This window comes from Equus asinus, chromosome 5 (assembly GCF_041296235.1).
Source record: "Equus asinus isolate D_3611 breed Donkey chromosome 5, EquAss-T2T_v2, whole genome shotgun sequence".
In the NCBI taxonomy this organism is placed as follows: domain Eukaryota; kingdom Metazoa; phylum Chordata; class Mammalia; order Perissodactyla; family Equidae; genus Equus; species Equus asinus.
Window position 1 is genome coordinate 100,600,148 of NC_091794.1, and position 17,064 is coordinate 100,617,211.

At 55.8% G+C, this 17,064-nt stretch overlaps 1 long non-coding RNA gene across 1 annotated transcript in view; it reads left to right on the top strand.

Annotated features, from left to right (window-relative positions):
* LOC139045360 (uncharacterized) overlaps positions 1-2,981 on the top strand; it is a 40,851-nt gene extending 37,870 nt beyond the window's left edge. Inside the window, exons 2-3 of the long non-coding RNA XR_011503599.1 lie at positions 1,686-1,815; positions 2,411-2,981. This is a non-coding gene — a long non-coding RNA (uncharacterized lncRNA). The remainder of the gene's footprint in view (positions 1-1,685; positions 1,816-2,410) is intronic.
* The last annotated feature ends 14,083 nt before the right edge of the window (positions 2,982-17,064 follow it).

Below are 17,064 nucleotides of genomic sequence, written 5' to 3' on the forward strand. Positions count from 1 at the left end.
GGTGCTGGAGCGTCTCCTTGTTAAGTGAGGACCTGAGCGATGAGGCCGTGCTCCACGTCCTGGCTCATGTCCTATTTTCGACTCTTTCATTTGCAAGGCTGGTTAGGAGCAGGTAGTCTTTTCTTTATTTTTAAATTAAATTGGGAGAGTTCTACGGGAATCTTTGAAATGTTCAGAGCGGCGGCTCTGTAAAATAAAAGGGAAGATAAAGGAAGCTGTCCCAGTCCTCGGGTCACACAGGAATTGTGTGGCCTCAAACACTGTTTGAGATGACAACCGCCGGCCGGTACCCAGGGACCCGCTTTGATGTAGAGAGAATCCTAGGGTTTGTTGTAAGGGGGCTGCCCCCCCGAGGCCTCTCTGGAGAGCACTTCCAAGGAGCCGTGCATTTTATATCCATTAGAGTTTCACTTGTCAAACCAGGGGTGTGATAGAGCCGGTCTCCGATGCTTCACAGCGCGCATCACGTGAGGACGATTTGATAAAGTCGAAAGGGTTCTACAATCGTGAGGTATTATTAGCGGTGGCTGTGGTGCCCTGAGTGGGGAAGTGTTTTTCCCAAGGTCACAGAGCAAAGCGGCGGAGGAGCCAGAAAAAGAAGCAGTGCCTCTTCATCCCGGGGGTCGGGACCTTGTCTCGTTTCACTCACAATTCTGCCTGCAGCGCTGAGAACAAGGCCCAGCGCACAGCGAGTGCGCCATGAATGCTGTTCAACGAGCGAAGGAACGAATGAATGAATAATGCTGTAATGGTCCTGGGAGCGTGAGGACCACTGTGACCATCCCGACAGGCCCTTCCACTCTCACAACGGGCATCCTGGACTGGCTGTTTTGTTGTGTTCTTCCTCTGTCCCCCACCCCACGAAGCACCCGTCCCCCACCCTGTGCCCACCTGGGGGACATTGGGACCTCGCCCCACTCCCTCAGCCTCCCTGTATCCTTGTCCTTTGCCGTGTGACTTTGCAGTTTCTCCCCTCAAAGGGCGGAGGATATTTCCCACCCTCTGACTTGCTTTGGCCAATAGAGTGAGGTGGCAGTGACAGTGAGCTAATTCTGGACTTAGGGCCTGAGAGGCCTGGCGTGGTTCTGCTTGGCCCCCTTGGTCCTCTGCCACAGCCTCAAGAAGAGCACGCTTGAGCCAGCCTGCTGGCCTGAGGAGGAGGATGGGAGACAGGTGGAGCAGAGCAGTCCCGGCTGGGCCGCTGCAGCAGAGCCCGGCCCCCTGCAGACGAGGGAGCTCATCCATGCTGCTTGTGCATCATTGACGTTTGGTGGCTGTTTGTTCCACAGCGTAATCGAGGCCCCAGTTAGCCGACACACCACCCAAGGCCTCCAGGTCTCCCCCAGCCTGGTTCAGCACTGACCTCTCCTTGGCAGCCCTCCCACCTCCCACCGGCTTACATTCGCGAATGCGTTTGTTCATTCATTCGCGGAACGCCCACTCTCCGTCAAGCCTAAGCCTAGAAGCCGCGAGCAATAAAGAGATGTAACACAGCCCCCCTGAGCACCTCCAGTCTAGCGGGCGAGATGCAGGTCAACAGAGGGCATGGTTGTTACTCTAATTATTAACGTTCCTAAGATATTAGCTACCATTTTTGAACATTTCCTGTATGAAGCACTTTGTATACAGTACTTCCTGCCATCTTCCCAATAATTCTGGGAGAATATTTCGTACTCATTTTACAGCTTGGAGATCCTGAGGCTCACAGACGTTAACTCACTTGCCCAAACCGTGGTCGAGAGAGGAGCAGGGGTTCCAGGCCGAGTCAGCCTGACTCCGGAGCCCGTGTTTGCGTCTGAGCTGAAGGCGGTGCAGGTGCGTCCAAGAGTGATGGTGGTGGCAGGGAGGGTGTGACTGGCTCTGCCTAGGCTGGTCCTGGATGGTGCACAGGAGAGAGCCAGGCAGAAGAGGGGGGTCCTGAGGTGGGGGACTCTGCAAATACAAAGGCCTGGAGGCCTGAGATGAAGTGCTCCAGCGAGCTGAGGGCAGTGAGGTGGGGACGGGAAGCGCCACCTACAGCTATCACCTGGGGAGCTGGTTAAAAGGTGGCTCCCTGGGTCCCTCTCCAGGATGGCTTGGGGAGGAGACCAGGCACCTGCAGTTCTGGTTACATTCTTTCCGGGTGAATCCGATGCTCCCTCCAATGGAAAACCCCTGCCTGGCCCGCAGCCTGCACTCCCTCCCTCCCTATGTCGGCCCTGCAGCCACCTCCTCCCCATCCTCTGACTCTGACCACTCGTGACTCCTTCTCATCATCCTCCAGCTTGACCCGGATCCGCTCCCGGATTTTGTCCCAGGAGCGTCTTATCTGTAGCCAGACTGTGGGCAGCCCGGGAAAATGGTACTTTGTGCAACCCCAAAGTTCTTGTACCAGGATGGGTGACCTGCCAGATTTGTCAATTGACTGCAGGAGTCACGGAGTTAGAAAAGAAGATTTAGAAGACCCCTGTGAGAGGCCCAGAGTCTATATAAGCATCATCATCATCATCAAACAACACTGTAAGGAGGGCGCGCATCCTTCCCTGTGGCCTCGTCAAGTGCGGCTTATCCACGACCGCACTGCATCCTCTTAGCAACCCTATGAGGTGCGTGTTAGTTTCTCCGTCTGTGGAATGGGGGCGACGAGGTTCAGCGAGGGTGAATCACCTGCCAAGGTCTCAGACGGAGCTGGTGAACCAAAGACCGGGGTCCCGTACGCTCCATAGCCTCCCCCTTTGGTGGCGGCTCCAAAGCAAGGATCGTTCTGAGAAGCCTTTGGGGTCAGGTGCAACCAGCCTCAAAACACCCCAGGCTGGGCCAGCGGGCAGCAGGGGGCCCACCTAACGGGGTCAAAGCCCTGGGCTACAGTCCTGCCTCTGTCATTGAGCAGCCGAGGGATCTTGACAAGCCACTCCCTGTCCCCTGCTTTGGTTCCTAAATCTGGGATAAAGAAGGAGATGATTCTATTTTCCATGTTGACCTTGCAAGGTGCAGAGACGACCTTCACACTTTCCAGTGTGGCGATCAGAGAAGAGGAGTCTACACTCTCTGTCCCTTCGCTGGGCTGGAGTGACCCCCTGGCCCACCCAGCTCAGTGGGGGGCACCACCTGTTCGCATCGCCTGAGCCACAAGTACTGAGCCAGCAGCTCTGCCAGTGGCATCGCCCCCGCCCACCTACCCGGCTCGCCGAGGGCCCTCTGGAATGTTTGGTGGCTTCAAGGTAACACAGTGAAAACCCCTTCAAAGACAAGGGGCCAGCAGTTACGGGGACAGGCAGCCCTCACCTCTGTGGAGTTGCTGACAGGGGTCATCCTGGGCTCTCTTTGCAAAGGGCAGGGCAGCGGTTTGTCTCCACTGTCATCTCTGTTTGCTGAGCTCCTTTGCAGCTTGGACTCAGTTTATCTCTTGGAGCAATCACCTTTGCCTTCTCGGCTTCTCCTGGGGAGCCAGGCTGCAGGTTCTCAGTCTTCCCTGGCTGAACCTTCAGGCCAAGCCCGGGACGTGAGATGCTCGGTTATCCGTCTCTTGATCAGAGGCGGCGGAGGCCTCGCCCAGCACCCGGTCACGCTGGCGACCTCCCCAAACTCCACACCCTCCTTCCCCGCTTTATCTTTCTCCTTAGAATGTATCTGCTCACACACTTTACTTAGTTACTTTATGTCAGTTGCACGGGGGTGGGCTTTGTCTGCTTTACTCCCTGCTGCGTCTCTAGAACCTAGAAAAGTGCTCAATGAATAGTCATTGAATTAATCAATGATTCAGTGTGGCTCTGACTAACAAGGGTGTCGGGGCCGGTGCCCAGGAGCCTGAGACACACTGAGAAGAGAACTTAGGCTCCCTAAGTTAGGGGATTGCGAGGAATTGGGTGCACATGGAGGCCCAGCTGCTGGCCAGCGAGGATGCAGAAGCTGACAGTGACATGCCGGTCTCAAGACTTTTCAAAGGACAGTGTCTCAGGCTTGCTAAGTGAACGCTTGTCTGCACCACCCACCTCCTCCCAAGGGATTCTCACGCCCCGTGAAGTCGAGACTTGCTGGTCTCATGGATAAAGCTGGGTCCATCAGCTCTGTCTCTGGTTACCCAGTGATTTGTGGCAAGTCACTTGATCACTCTGGACACGACTTCCGATTTACAACAGAGAAGACAAATTTCCTCCCAAGGGTCTTAAGTCCAAATCTTGGGTAACCTCCTCCTTTACTGAGCAGAGAGGCGGAGCCCTCTTTTCAGGAGTCTGGCCGCGCCTGGAGTGCTGGAGCAGAGTTTGACCTTGGCAGAGATGTCATGCGTGTGGGAAAAGGAGAGAAACAGCAGGGCGGGGTGGTTCCTCAGATGCGTGAAGATTTGGATCCCAAATCGCCCCTTTCGTGCCCTCCCCTGGGGGCCCTGCACCCCGAGCTCAGGCTTCCCTCTGCACAGCTTGGGCGCTCAGGTGGGAGTACTGGGGCCACTGAGCTGAGCTAGACCCAGGGGCTGCCCTTGAGGGCAGGGGTCAAAGTCATGGACAGAGAGCTCGCCAGCGCTCAGGATCTGGGGACATCAGGAGGGAAGTCCCTGCTCTGCCGTTGATGGGACCTGAGACCCTGGACAGATCATGTGGCTTCAATGAGCCCCCATTGCCTCCCCTTTAAGATGGGGCTCTAACGCCTAAGATTTTAAAAAGGTCGTAAAGATTTAAAAAGATAATGACAACATTTTTTAAAAAAGATAATGAATAGTTTGGAAAGAATTTTGTAAATCTTGCAGGTTGGTTATAAAATGATGCGTCTCTGCTGGTTCCTCCTTCCAGGCACGGGAGAAGCATGGACACCAAACCTTTCCCGCCGTGGAACCCCTGGACGTCTGTGAGCACATTTCCCCCCGCCCGACCTCGGCCCTGGGCAGAGGGAAGAAGGCTCTGTTGAGACCCAGGCCCGGCTCTGTCTCTCTCCCTCTGGGCCTCGGTTTTCCTACCTGCAAAAGGGGAGCAATCACACTCCTGCCTGTCGTCTTACCACCACCGCAGGTTCTCTCCTCCTTCATCTTGTTCCAGAGTGTCCCCCGAGACACACCTGTGCTGAAGGCCTGGGACCAGCATTTGTCTGAGAAATATTCCAAAGGAGAGTGGAAACGGGCCCTTCTCGGAGCCTCATGGGCCACAGTGATGTAGTAAGGACTCCGAGAAGTCCCGCAGGAAGGACGTTTTCTCCGGCGTGTGTGCTCATGGCCCTCTTGGGGCAGGACAGCTGTCGGCGTCCAGCAGAACGGTCTCCAGCGTCCTCTTGGTGGCTGTCAGGCCAGGAGGACGCAGACGAGCTGAGTCCCGGTTATACCCGCCAAACGCAGATCCACCAACTTCCCGGGTCGGCGGGTGGCACCCCACCTTCGCCTCAGCCTCAGTCTGTCTCAAGGGATGGTCTTCGAGGCTGGAACACAGGCACCAGCTGCACCTCTTGCAGCTGCTCTTTTCTTCCCAGATGCCTAAAACTTCCGGGAAGCGCTGCCTGAGCCGAAATTCAGAGGACGTGATAAACCAGGTTAATGTTAGGGCCCGTGGCAACGGGCGGGTATCCTCCCTAGTCAGGGGGTGGGCAGGCGGTTGGATTAATGAGTCCATTTTGTCCAAGCTCCGAGTGTCTTGGCGACTTTGGTGCTGAGGGTGGACATCCGTGTCGGGCAGGGAGTGGCCCTGCGTGGAACGTGCACTGGGGTCTGCGGGGGCCTGAGGAGGACAGCTGCTCACTCAGAGCTGCGTTAATGGTGCAATAATGGTCTGAGGGTCAGTCCCGGCCTGGGAGCTTGACAGGTGGGCGGATGTGCCTTCAAAACCTACATTAGCAGCTTTGCTGGTGGGATTGAGGGTTTGCGTTGGGGGGTGGTGATTGGGGACCTCGGTGCCTCATCCTGAAGCTGGCAGGGCAGTCCTGGGCAGCGGAGTGGGGAGAGGCATTCTTCTGAGGGCCCCACGAATAGGTAGGACATGGGCAGGGCTTCTGAGGCAGACAGCATTGGGTTTGGCCCTCAGCTGGGCCCTGAATGAGCTGCGTGTTATTGGGCAGTTCCTCTGCCTCACTGAGCCTCAGTTTCCTCATCTGCAAGTGGGGACAAGAATCCCTCTCACTCTTTGAGTAATGGATGCAATAACCTGGGCCCAGTGCCTAGAACCATCTGCACACACAGGTGCTCTGTGAATGCCACCTCTCTCTTCTCCCTGTGGATAAGCTCAGAGACACGTTTTTTTGCTGAGGAAGATTAGCCCTGAACTAATATCCGTGCCCATCTTCTTCTATTTTGTACGTGGGATGCCTGCCACAGCATGGCTTGCCAAGTGGTGTGTAGGTCCACACATGGGATCCAAACCTGCGAACCCTGGGATGCCAAAGTGGGGCACACGAACTTAACCACTATGCTGCCGGGCCGGCCCCCAGAGACACTTTAAAAAGAAAAAAAAACCTTTCAATTGAAGTATAATATACACATGGAAAAGTGCATACATCTTTTTTGTCTGTATTTTAATTTAAAATTTATTTTAACTCTTCCGGGGCTGAAAACATTACAAAACCTTATAATAAACCTAAAATATCTTGCTTTTATTTGTTTTTTTTAAAAAGCATTAAAGAATTACTTTGAAGTAATTCCAGACTCACAAGAAGTTGCAGGAATAGCACAGCGTTTCCACGTACCCCTCATCTGGCTTTTCCTAACGACATGTTACGTAGTCACAGAACACTGTCAAAGCCGGGAGCTTGGCGCTAGTACCATATTATCAACTAAACTAAAAGCATGTCCAGGGGCCGGCCCCGTGGCCGAGTGGTTAAGTTCACGCGCTCCGCTGCAGGCGGCCCAGTGTCTTGTTGGTTCAAATCCTGGGCGCGGACATGGCACAGCTCATCAAACCACGCTGAGGCAGCGTCCCACATGCCACAACTAAAAGGACCCACAACAAAGAATATACAACTATGTACCGGGGGGCTTTGGGGAGAAAAAGGAAAAAAATAAAATCTTTAAAAAATAAATAAATAAATAAATAAATAAAAGCGCGTCCATCTTAAGTGTACAGCTCAATGGATTTTCACAAACTGAACGCAGCCCTGGAACCAGCACCCAGATTAGTCATGAGAACACAACCAGCACCCATAGGCGGCTCCTCTGCTCCCTCCGGTCCCCTCCCTCCCTCCAGGGTGACCTCAGTGGGTCCTCACTCCCAACAGCATCGGTTCTCTTGGCCCGTTTCTGAACTTGGGATGCACAGAATCCTTTGCGTCCAGCATCTTCTGCTCACCCTCGTGTCTGGGGGCTTCGTCCATGCTGTGGTGTGCAGTTGTGACTGGCTCATGCCCACTGCTGTGTAGGCAGAGAGTTTGATAAGGGACATGACCTGTGTGGCCTAGGTACAGAGCCCCCACCCCCGTCCCCAGGGAGGTCCTTCGCTGCCCCAGCCCAGGGCAGCCAGAGCGGTGGGCACGATGGTCTCCCAGTCTGAGGGGTGTTGTCATGGGCTGAACTGTGTTCTCCCCAAATTCCTGTGTTGAGGTCCTAACGCCAGCGCCTCAGAATGTGACTGTGTTTAGAGATGGTCTTTAAAGAGGCAATTAAGTGTAAATGACGTCATTGGGGTGGGCCCTAATGCATCGTGACTATTGTCCTTACAAGAAGAGAATAGGACGCAGACAGGTACAGAGGGAGGACCTTGTGAAGACACAGGGAGGAGACGGCCGCCTGCAAACCGTCTTTGGCAACCCATAAGCCATTGGGCTGGTGTCTACAGATGACCAGGTCATGGGGCCGTGTCCTCCCAGAGTATGGCCTCTCTGTCCACCCCCGACTTTGTGGAAACTGAGCCCAGGGGAGGTTTAAGTGGCTCTTTTATTGGCATTTTCAGCTCAGCACAGAGGCTGGAAGAGCGGGAGTTGCTCAGCTGTTCACTCCATCCCACGAGAGGGGCAGGGTCACCCTGTTTAGGCATCCGGAGGTCCCAAGGCTGCTCCCTCCTTCCCGCACTCTTTCTGGCTCTCCTCTCCCACCATACTCCTTCCTCTTTCGACACCTGCTCCAGCCAGGCTGGGCCCTGATCCTCATGCCCCATCACTCTCTCCTGATCACACATCAGCCATGTGCCAGAGCTCTCAGGACAGCAGGAAGAATGGGTGTCTCCAGCCTGCCCTGTGGCTCCGTCAGGCCACCCCGCCTCTCTGGGCTTCCCCTTCCTCCTGCGGGATTGGGACTGTGGGCGGGGAGTCTGCCCAGCTGTCGAGCAAGATGCAAAGGCCTCTGGGGATGCAGGTGTGATCCCGCGGGGGGTAGTGGCTTGAATATGGGGTGTGCCGGGTGGTTCAAAGTAGCTGTTCAGGAGGCTTCCCACTTCTTTTCCTGCCCCTGCCTGCAGGCTGGCGAAGGTGGACGGGAGCTTTGAAATTGGGTAGAGTTGAAGCCGAAGGCTGCAGACAGGAGGTGACGGATGAGTCAGGTGGGCCCCAGATCCCTATTGAGTTCGTCTGCGTGTTTTGTGGGTTGTGGAGCGGGCAGTGGGGGGACCTGCACAGAGTCTGGGAGGAAGTCCAGGAGAGACGTGTGGCCTAGGGGGAGCGAGGGGGGCGCTAATTTAGCTGAAACAAAGCCTCTGATGAAGATGCTAATTAGAAATAAGTCTGGTGACGGTGGACAGGGAGGTGGCGTGGGCGGCAAGAGCAGGACTCGGTCCCTCTCCTACGCTTCGTAGGAATAGTTTGCTTTTCATCTCTTCCACAGATGGGTGTCCCCTTGTACATCAATCAGCTATTGCTGTGCAGCAAACCACTCAGACCTCGGTGGCATTAACAATAAGCATGTATTTCTTACTCGTGGTCCACGGGGCTTCAGATGACGTAGGCTGGTCTTGGCTGGCCTTACCTGTAAGCTGAGGGTCGGGCCAGGTCTGCTCCTTGCATCCCTCATCCTCTTTGGACCTCGGCTACCCAAGGCATGTTGTCCTGGTGATGGCAGATGCGCCCATGAGGAAGCCTAATGGGCCAGCATATTCGAAGCCTGGCTCACGGTGTGTTCACTAACATCCCATTGGCCCAAGCAAGTCACGTGGCCATGTCCAACATCAATGGGACACAGCAGGGGAAGTACACTGCATCTTGGAGCGGGTGGGGAGGGAGAGAATGACACCCGCACAATAATCTAGTCCACTGCAGTCAATAAGCTTTTGCACAAAAGAGGGATTTTTTTTTTCCCTAAAACAACTCAAAAACCACTGGTTGGGATGATTGCATTTAGCAAATCTCTCTGGAGCATCATCTTGGGGTCTTAGTCTGCACCTGGAAAGTCCGTCCTCTAGCGACCTTGGAACTGACATCCCCGGACACAGCCGGGCCTCACCCTGGGCACCCCACCCTCTCACTGCCTCCCCCTAGTGGCTGTGAAGGGCCTTGGCGAGGCCTGACCGGGATCTGGACAACGGACCTCGTTCATTCTGGTAACAGGTTGTTAGGAGAAAGAGCTTTCCAAAAACGCCATGTCCACATCAGGACTCACCACGCCCTGCAGCCCCGGGAAGGATAAATTCTGTGATGCTAGCTCTCAGCCCCCAAGCTAACGGGCTCCCAGTGGCAGCCACCGCCACTCCCGTCCTCTTAGCCCAGAGCACCGCGACTGTGTCAGCCAGGCTTAAGGATGCCTGTCCATGGATTCCGGCTGCCTATCCAGGGGTGGAGCCTTGAATGTCATGTCCGCTTTTGCAGCTGCCCTCTCCATGGGCATGGACCATCTGGTCCCAGCTTAGGAAGAGAGAAGCTGCCCGGAGGCCACCTGGCACGCACCTGGGCGCCGTGGGCCACGTGGCCCGCATGCTGAAGTGGGCAGCGAATCCGCGTGCCCAGCCTGGCGCGGCTCAAACCTGCTGGTGCACTGCAGTAAAACCACCTCCGACTTAATATATGCTAATTAGATTTTAATGGGATTCAGATTTCCGACAGTAGCACAGCGTTAGCCACGGTAAGTTCTAATCACAGCTAATTGGTAATTCTAACATAACAAATTTCTTGGATAAATTATTCTTAGTTAATAGTCCCCCAGGAACAACCTCAACATGCACGCGGACACACACACATGCACGCACATATATATTTTAGGGGAAATGGAGAAAAAAGAACAATGTGGAAGCCGGCTTATGGGGAGGCAGAGTTGTTGCCTCCAGCAAAGCCCCTTGGAGTTGTTAGAAGCCGGAACTTGGCTCAGAGCTGCCGAAGGCTGGGCGTGGTGCTGGGGTGTGAAGGTCAAGGCCACTGTCGTTGAGGGTGGGGTACCCTCTCTGGTAGGCTGCTCCCATCCTCGGGAGGTGGCAGGTGGCAGCTGGAGGGGCTGCCAGGCTCAGGCCTCAGCAGCTACCACAGGGTCCCCACCCCGGGGGGAGGCCTGCCCTGCTGCAGAAGCTCCCTCCCCTCCTTGCAAGATTGGCACAGATTCCAAGGCCCCCAAAGTGGGGAAAGGGGCACCCGCTGGCTGAGTTAACGTTCTCTTGAGCAGGCAGACACACGAGTGTAATTCCAGAAAGAGGGATGGGGTGAGCCGCCCCCGTTTCTGGTCCTCACTCTGTGGCCACCTGCTGTAACCCCGGCGAGCTGCTCAGGGCTTCCGTCTTCCCAGCCGAGATCTGGGCTGAGACTCAACATGCCTTTCCGTGTTCGCTGAAGCAAGAGGTCTTTTCTCTGGTGTCGGGGTGAGGGTGGACCTTCTGCAGTGCACAGGGGGTTCGGGTGAGCCTGCCCTGGACATCCACAGAGAGAATCCGCTCTCTGCCCCTCGAGGCTGCCCCTGGCCACAGGAGAGTGTGGCTCTCTGCCCGCACTCATCCCCCTGCTGGCGGCAGTTAAGGCTCGTGTCCCAGAGTGTGGGTGGGGCGGTGCCGAGTCACCCCGCACAGTGGAAGTCAGGAAGGGGGAGAGACGGGGTCTCCAGCTGGGTCACCGATGACCCATAGCCGTGTGATTCTGGGCAAGTCCCTTCTCCCACTTGAGGTCCATGTCTTGTTTCATCTGTTAAGTGAGCACACTAGCGCCTATCGGACATGATTGCTGTGAGGACCGACCAGAAAGAATCTGAGTTGATAAGTGTAATTTTCTCTCCGCTTTGTTCTTTTCCTTCTACTCCATTCCCTCCCCTTATGCTGGGATGACTTTGAGGCACAGGATGACCTTGGCGGAAGTGGAAGGAGCCCCACGTCATCTCTTTTATCTCACGCTAAAGGATGGAGATTAATGTCAGCATCTGGTGCCAAGTGAGTAATGATGACAGGTAATATTTATTGAGCACGTACTATATGCCAGACATTTTTCTAAGTACTTTATATGCACTCTCTCATTCAGCCTTAAGAAGTGTTATGGTTATATCCTCATTATGTAGACAGATAGGCCACTCAAGCACAGAGAGGTTATCTCAATGGCCTGAGGTCACACAGCTAGTCAATAGCCAAGCCAGAATTTGAACCCAGAAGAGTTTGGCTCTAGAGAGCACCTCCTTAACCACAGCATATTAACCTTGTGAACTGACCAGCTTGAGATCATTAGAATACTCAGGAAAACCACCTGCCTTGGTGGAGTTTTCAAGGAGAAGGGCGGAAAAGGAGCTGAATTTACTGAATTCCTGGTTTGCACCAAGTGCGTCTTGCCTGTGGTGGCAAAACTACCTGATGCATCCAGCCTAGGTAAAGATCTCAGCTCCGGGACTCATTTGCTGTGTGACCCTGAGTGTGTTACATAACCTCTCTGAACCTCTGTTTTCTTACTTGTAAAAAGGAGATAATGCTTCCTATACTGAAAGCTCGTGAAGATGAAATGAGATGATGCATTCAAAGTGCTCAGCAGAGGGCCTAGCATGTAAATTCCTAAATACAGGAATGTTGATATTTAGGTAAATTCTTGTATACAGAAATAGTGATATTTAATTTGTTACACACATCCTGTAAGTGAAGTGTAATTCTCCCACTTTTATAGTTGGAAAAACTGAGTTCAGAGAAGTTAAGCAACTTGCCCAAGATCTCCCAGCAGGAATATGGCAAAGCTGCAGTTTGAGCCCTTAAAGCTTTCAACCCAAAGGTTTTCAGAACCCTAGCTGTGACATCTTCATCATAATGAAGCCCTTTTCTGGGTAAGTGATGTTAACATCCCAGCCTGAGCTGGGAGCCCTGCTCCTAATAGCCCCCCCCCCCCCCCCCCCCCCCCCCCCCCCGGGCTGGTCCAGGGTCAGGAGCTGATCTGTCAATCCCAGGGCACAGGGCTAACCGGATGTTTTCTCTACGCCCCTCTCCCTGCACCCCATCCCTTGGTTCCAGCAGCCCCGCCCCTCTCCCCTAAGGGCCCTCCCATCAGGGTCTCAGCGTGGACCACAGGGACCCTGGGAGGCCAGAGGACCCAGTCCGGCCGGTGCCGTCTTGACCCTGGGGCCCCTGCAGTTTACAAGCCTAGGGCTTCCTCGCCCACACCTGCGTCTGTCTGTCCACCGGGGACCTTTCTGGCTGCAGGGGGGTGCGGGCCGGGTGTGCTGGAGTTCATGCTCCAGCAGTTGGTGGGTAACTGTCCAGCTTCCTTGCCTCTTAGTGGCCAGTTTGAAGGCTGAGGTGTGAGCACGCAGAATCTCGAGGGTCCCGTTGGAGAAAAGCCCCGGCTGCTCAGGCTGGTAAGGCCCATGAACAGCCCTGGATGGGCGGTCCTCCCTTGCCTTTCCTGTCTGCCTGTTTCTGCCTGTGCTTCCTGGGTCCCCTCCCAAAGAAACCACTTACACCCAATCCTTGTCTCAGCATCTGCTTTTGGGGGAACCCAATTAAGACCCTCAGCCACATCAAGCATTGGATTATTCACGGTTTGGTGCAGTGGGAAGATGGTGAGCTCTTTATCCAAGCAGACGTAGGCTCAGATCTCAGCGCTGTGCCTGTAAGCTGTGTGATCTTAAGCAAATGACTCACCTCTCTGAGCCTCTACTTGCTCATCTATAATATAAGGAACATCTGTTCTTAGAGCCTGGCAAATAGTCGGTGCCTAATGAATGCCTGTTGTTCTCAAGGCAGATGATCCCAAATTGGCATCTCTCCTGAGCCCCTGACCTGTGGACACAGCCATTTGCACCTTCCTCCTTTCCCAAGTTCAGCTTGCCTGGCATTCAACTTACTGCCGTCCTCCTGGGTCTCATTCCTGGGTCTTCAGTCCATCTCTTCGATCGTGCAGGCCAAGGACCTCTGGTTTATCCCCCCTTCCTTTCCTTCACTTCACACGACCACCATTCTCGGAGGGCTGTTGGCTTCCTCCGAACCTACCTCTGCCAGCCCCGCGGCCGGGCCCTGCTGTTCGTGATGGGTCCGGCCCCCTCCCAGCGCTCCCGCCCGGTGTGTTTGCACCTGGGCAAGTCACACAGCCCTCCGAGCTTTATCTCCTCGTTGGAAAGCAGGCGGCAGCGTTGTTCCGAGAGCTGAAGCATCCAGCACAACGCGGGGTAAACGGGATCCGGCGCATCTTAGACCTGCGTTTCCAGCCAGCACCGTCGACCTTCCAGAATCTCTCACCCGAACTTCTTAAGGAACCACGTAACTGGCCTCCCTAAGCCGGCAGCAGGCTCCCCAAGCTTGACTGGGCTCCCAGACCCCTGGGATCTGGTTAAAGCGCAGGTTCTGGGCCTGCAGGTCTGGCTGGGGCCTGAAGGTCTGCATTTCTGTCATGTTCCCAGGGAGCCGCCGCTGCTGGTCCATAGACCGCACTCTGAGGAGTGAGGACCCTGAACGCCCCCCTCCAGCGCTCCCCACTCGACTGTGCTTCCAGGCATCTTCCGTGATTCTGAGGCTCTCACCCCTGCTCCCCAAAGCTGCTGCTGGCCCCCTCTTGCCTGGGAGGGACAACAATAGCTTGCGTCTGTTGAGCGCTTAAGATGCGCCAGGCTCTGCTCTCAGAGCTTCCTGTATCTCCTTCACTCAGTCCTCTGAGAGGAGCACCGTGAACGCCAGCATGCCCATTTTACAGAAGAGGAAATAGAGGCGCAGAGAGGTTAAGAAAGGACCCAAGTCACAGAGATAGTGACGGAGCCGGACTTCAGACCCAGGCCGGGTCTGTGTGTGACCGCTCTGTTGGCTCCTCTCATGGGACAAGTCCCATCCCCTCAGCCTGGGATCTAAGGGCCTTGAGGAAGCACCTTCGCTGTGGCTGGAGAACGAAGGTCCCTGCGGGAGGTCGCGGTTGAGAAGGTAGGGGGACACCAGGCTAGGAAAGAACTCCTCCAACCGCTGTTTGCCGGTGGCCCCAGGAACTCCAGGGCCAGTGGAATTAGAGGCGGGAGGACTGGGGACGGCAGCTGCCTGGACGGGAGGACAGGGAGAGAGACAGGGGAGAAGGGCTGAAGGGGGCCCCCCAGGCAGCTGCCGGGAAGCTCAGCCCCAAGGCTGGTGCAGCTGGCAGCCCGGGCTGTGCTGCGTGTGCCGACATTCGGGCCTGTCGCTGACAATTGGGCCCATTTGAAAAAATGCGTGTATTTTGCACATCTATTTCCTTCCGCCCATCACTCAGGGCTGTCGTTCCCTGGAGGAGGCCAAGGGGAGAATCGCTGACTTAACACGTTAAGTGCTTTGTGGAAAACTACTCCCCCCACCCCAAATCTGGTCCGTGGCTCCACCGCCCCAGCTGGGCTGCAGGGCTGGTCTCTCTTGCTCCATCTCAGTCCCTCTGTCTCTGTTCATCTCCTTACTGTCTCTCTGTGTCTCACTCTCTTCGTCTCTGTGTCGAGACTGGTTTCTCTCTCTGTCTCTTTCTCTGTCTGTCTGTCTCTCATCTCTCTCCTGTCTCTGTTTCTATCTCTTTCTATCTGTGTACCTCTCTGTCTCTCTGTCTCTTTCTCCCTCCTCCCCCTCTCTGTGTCTCTGTCTCTATCTCTGTCTCTCAGTCTTGGTCTGTCTCTGTGTCTCTGTCTCTCTCTCCTTTCTGTCTGGTCTCATTTCTGTCTAATCTTTGCTTCTTCAACTCTCTCCTCCTCATTCAGTCCTGATCTTGGTCTCTTTCTGTTTCACAGGAGCCCGACTGGACGGGAGAGCTCTCTTCCAGAACCCGACCCCCAGCGACCCCCTCCTCTGTCCCCTCCATCCTCCATCTCCAAATCCCGCCCAGGGCCTCCTGTCTCTCCAGATGTCTGATCCTGGGGAGCCTCACTCCCAGCGCCCCAAACCGCCTTCCTGGACCAGCCGGCCCCTTTGCTTCTCCCTCCCTTCCCACCCGCCAAGCCAGTCCCTTCCTCAGTTTCCCCCCCTGCCCTTTCCAGACTCCCCCCCTCCCTTCGTCTCCCTCCCCTTTCATTTTCGTCCACAGTCAGGCCTCCTGGGGGAGCAGCCCGACACTGACCCACCCACCCCACTCTCCACCCTGGAAAGGTCCAGGTGCGTGTCCAGGTGTGGGGCTCCCTCTGGGGCTGTCGCTCCCCTGCAGGGGCAGAGCCCAGGGGCCCCTATTTTTGGTTTTGTTTTCCCAGCTCTGTGTACACTTCTGTGTTGCATAAAACCTACAGCCTTTCTGGGGTCAGGACAGTGACTCTGAAAACCCTGGGTCCGTGTCCTGTTGGGGCACCCAGACCTCATGTAGGAACCTCGGGTCACTGCGACGTCTCCTCACAAGGTGGCCTTGTCCCCGGGCAGAGATGGCTGTTGGCATCACAGTCGCCTGTGGGGTTGGTGGGTCCCCTGATCCTCCTGCTGGGCCAATGGCCCGGCCAGGACAGAAGCAGGAAGGATGGACATCCCCAGTCTGGGGAGGCGTGTGGGGGCAAAGGAGCCACCTAACGCCTCTCGGGGGTACTGTGGGGCCCTGGAGGTGTGGCACCCCAAGGCTGAGGAGAAGATGGTGACCCCAGGCTTCACTTGTCTCTTAGGCGTGGGGGCAAAGGGACCACCAGCAGAGCTGGTGGTGTCTCCCTCCTGGAAGGGGCAGCACTGGGTGAGTGTCACGTCCTCCCCCACTTCCTGTGACCTGAGTGATGGGGATGACCCTAGGTGTTCCCAGGTCAAGAGCCCAGGTCTGACAAAGCGTGGTTTCATCTCAGAGCCGCCACACACAAGACCGCTAAGTGGCAGCTGTGGGCCCTTCTCATTGATGAGCCGACTCTGAGAGCTTGATGTACCAGGAGAGGGGTACCCAGGCCTTGCCCATACCCTGGGGATGGGGGTGGCCCCCTTGAAGCCCAGCATGGGGTCCTCGCTGTGGCCTGGTCAGCTGGGCACAGGGACCAGTGAACCTGGGGGGCACAGTGGCCCAAAGGGCAGCCGCCCTGCCTGGGGGGCCTCTGCAAAGCCAGGGCACCCTGGGGGACGCTGCGGAAGCTGGGTGGGGACCAGGACTTGCTCACGGTGGGGACGAGCAACGACAGAGGTCGAGCTCAGGGTATAGGAACTCGGAGGTCAGGCCGGGACCAGCAGCTGTGTGTCGGGCCGGCCTGCCTTTGTTAAGACATGTTGTGCCTCAGGTGATGACAATACAAACTGGACCGGAACTCGGGCTTTCTCCCTCCCAATGACCTGTAGTGTCGGGGCTGGTCCCTGAGAGACAGTTGAGGCTTCTGGGCTGACCTGGGGTGAAGGCGGCAGATCTCACTCCGATGCCCCCTCTTCTCCTTCAAGGCCTGGCTGTAACGTCACCGCCTCCTGGAGGCCTCCCCTGACCTCCCTGGCAGGACGGCCTCCACCCTCTGTGACCCTGTTGCACTCCCTTACATTTTTATTCCAACACTCATTACTTGGGGTTTCAGTTCTTTTTCCCCTCGAGTCTGTATTTCTGGGTGGACTAAGGGCTCCTCAATGGCAGGGCTGCCCCGCTTGTCTTCGTGCCTCGCCGGCTGGCGTGGAACGAGGCGGAGGATGCTGAGAGCTGTCAGATGAGTGATGGAGGAAGCGGACGAAGGAATGAAGGATCCGCGTCCCCTCTCAGGCTGTGTTCTGTCTTCCTCATCCCTTCTCCCCTCCCGTCAATCCCAGGTTGAACAAACCACCCTTTCCAGCCTGCCCAGGGCTCAAAATCCTCAAATTCAGAGCCGAAAACAGACGGTCCCCCAGTTGGCTCTCTCCGGCGCGTCCCCTGTCACTTTACACGGTTCATCCACTTGCTGCT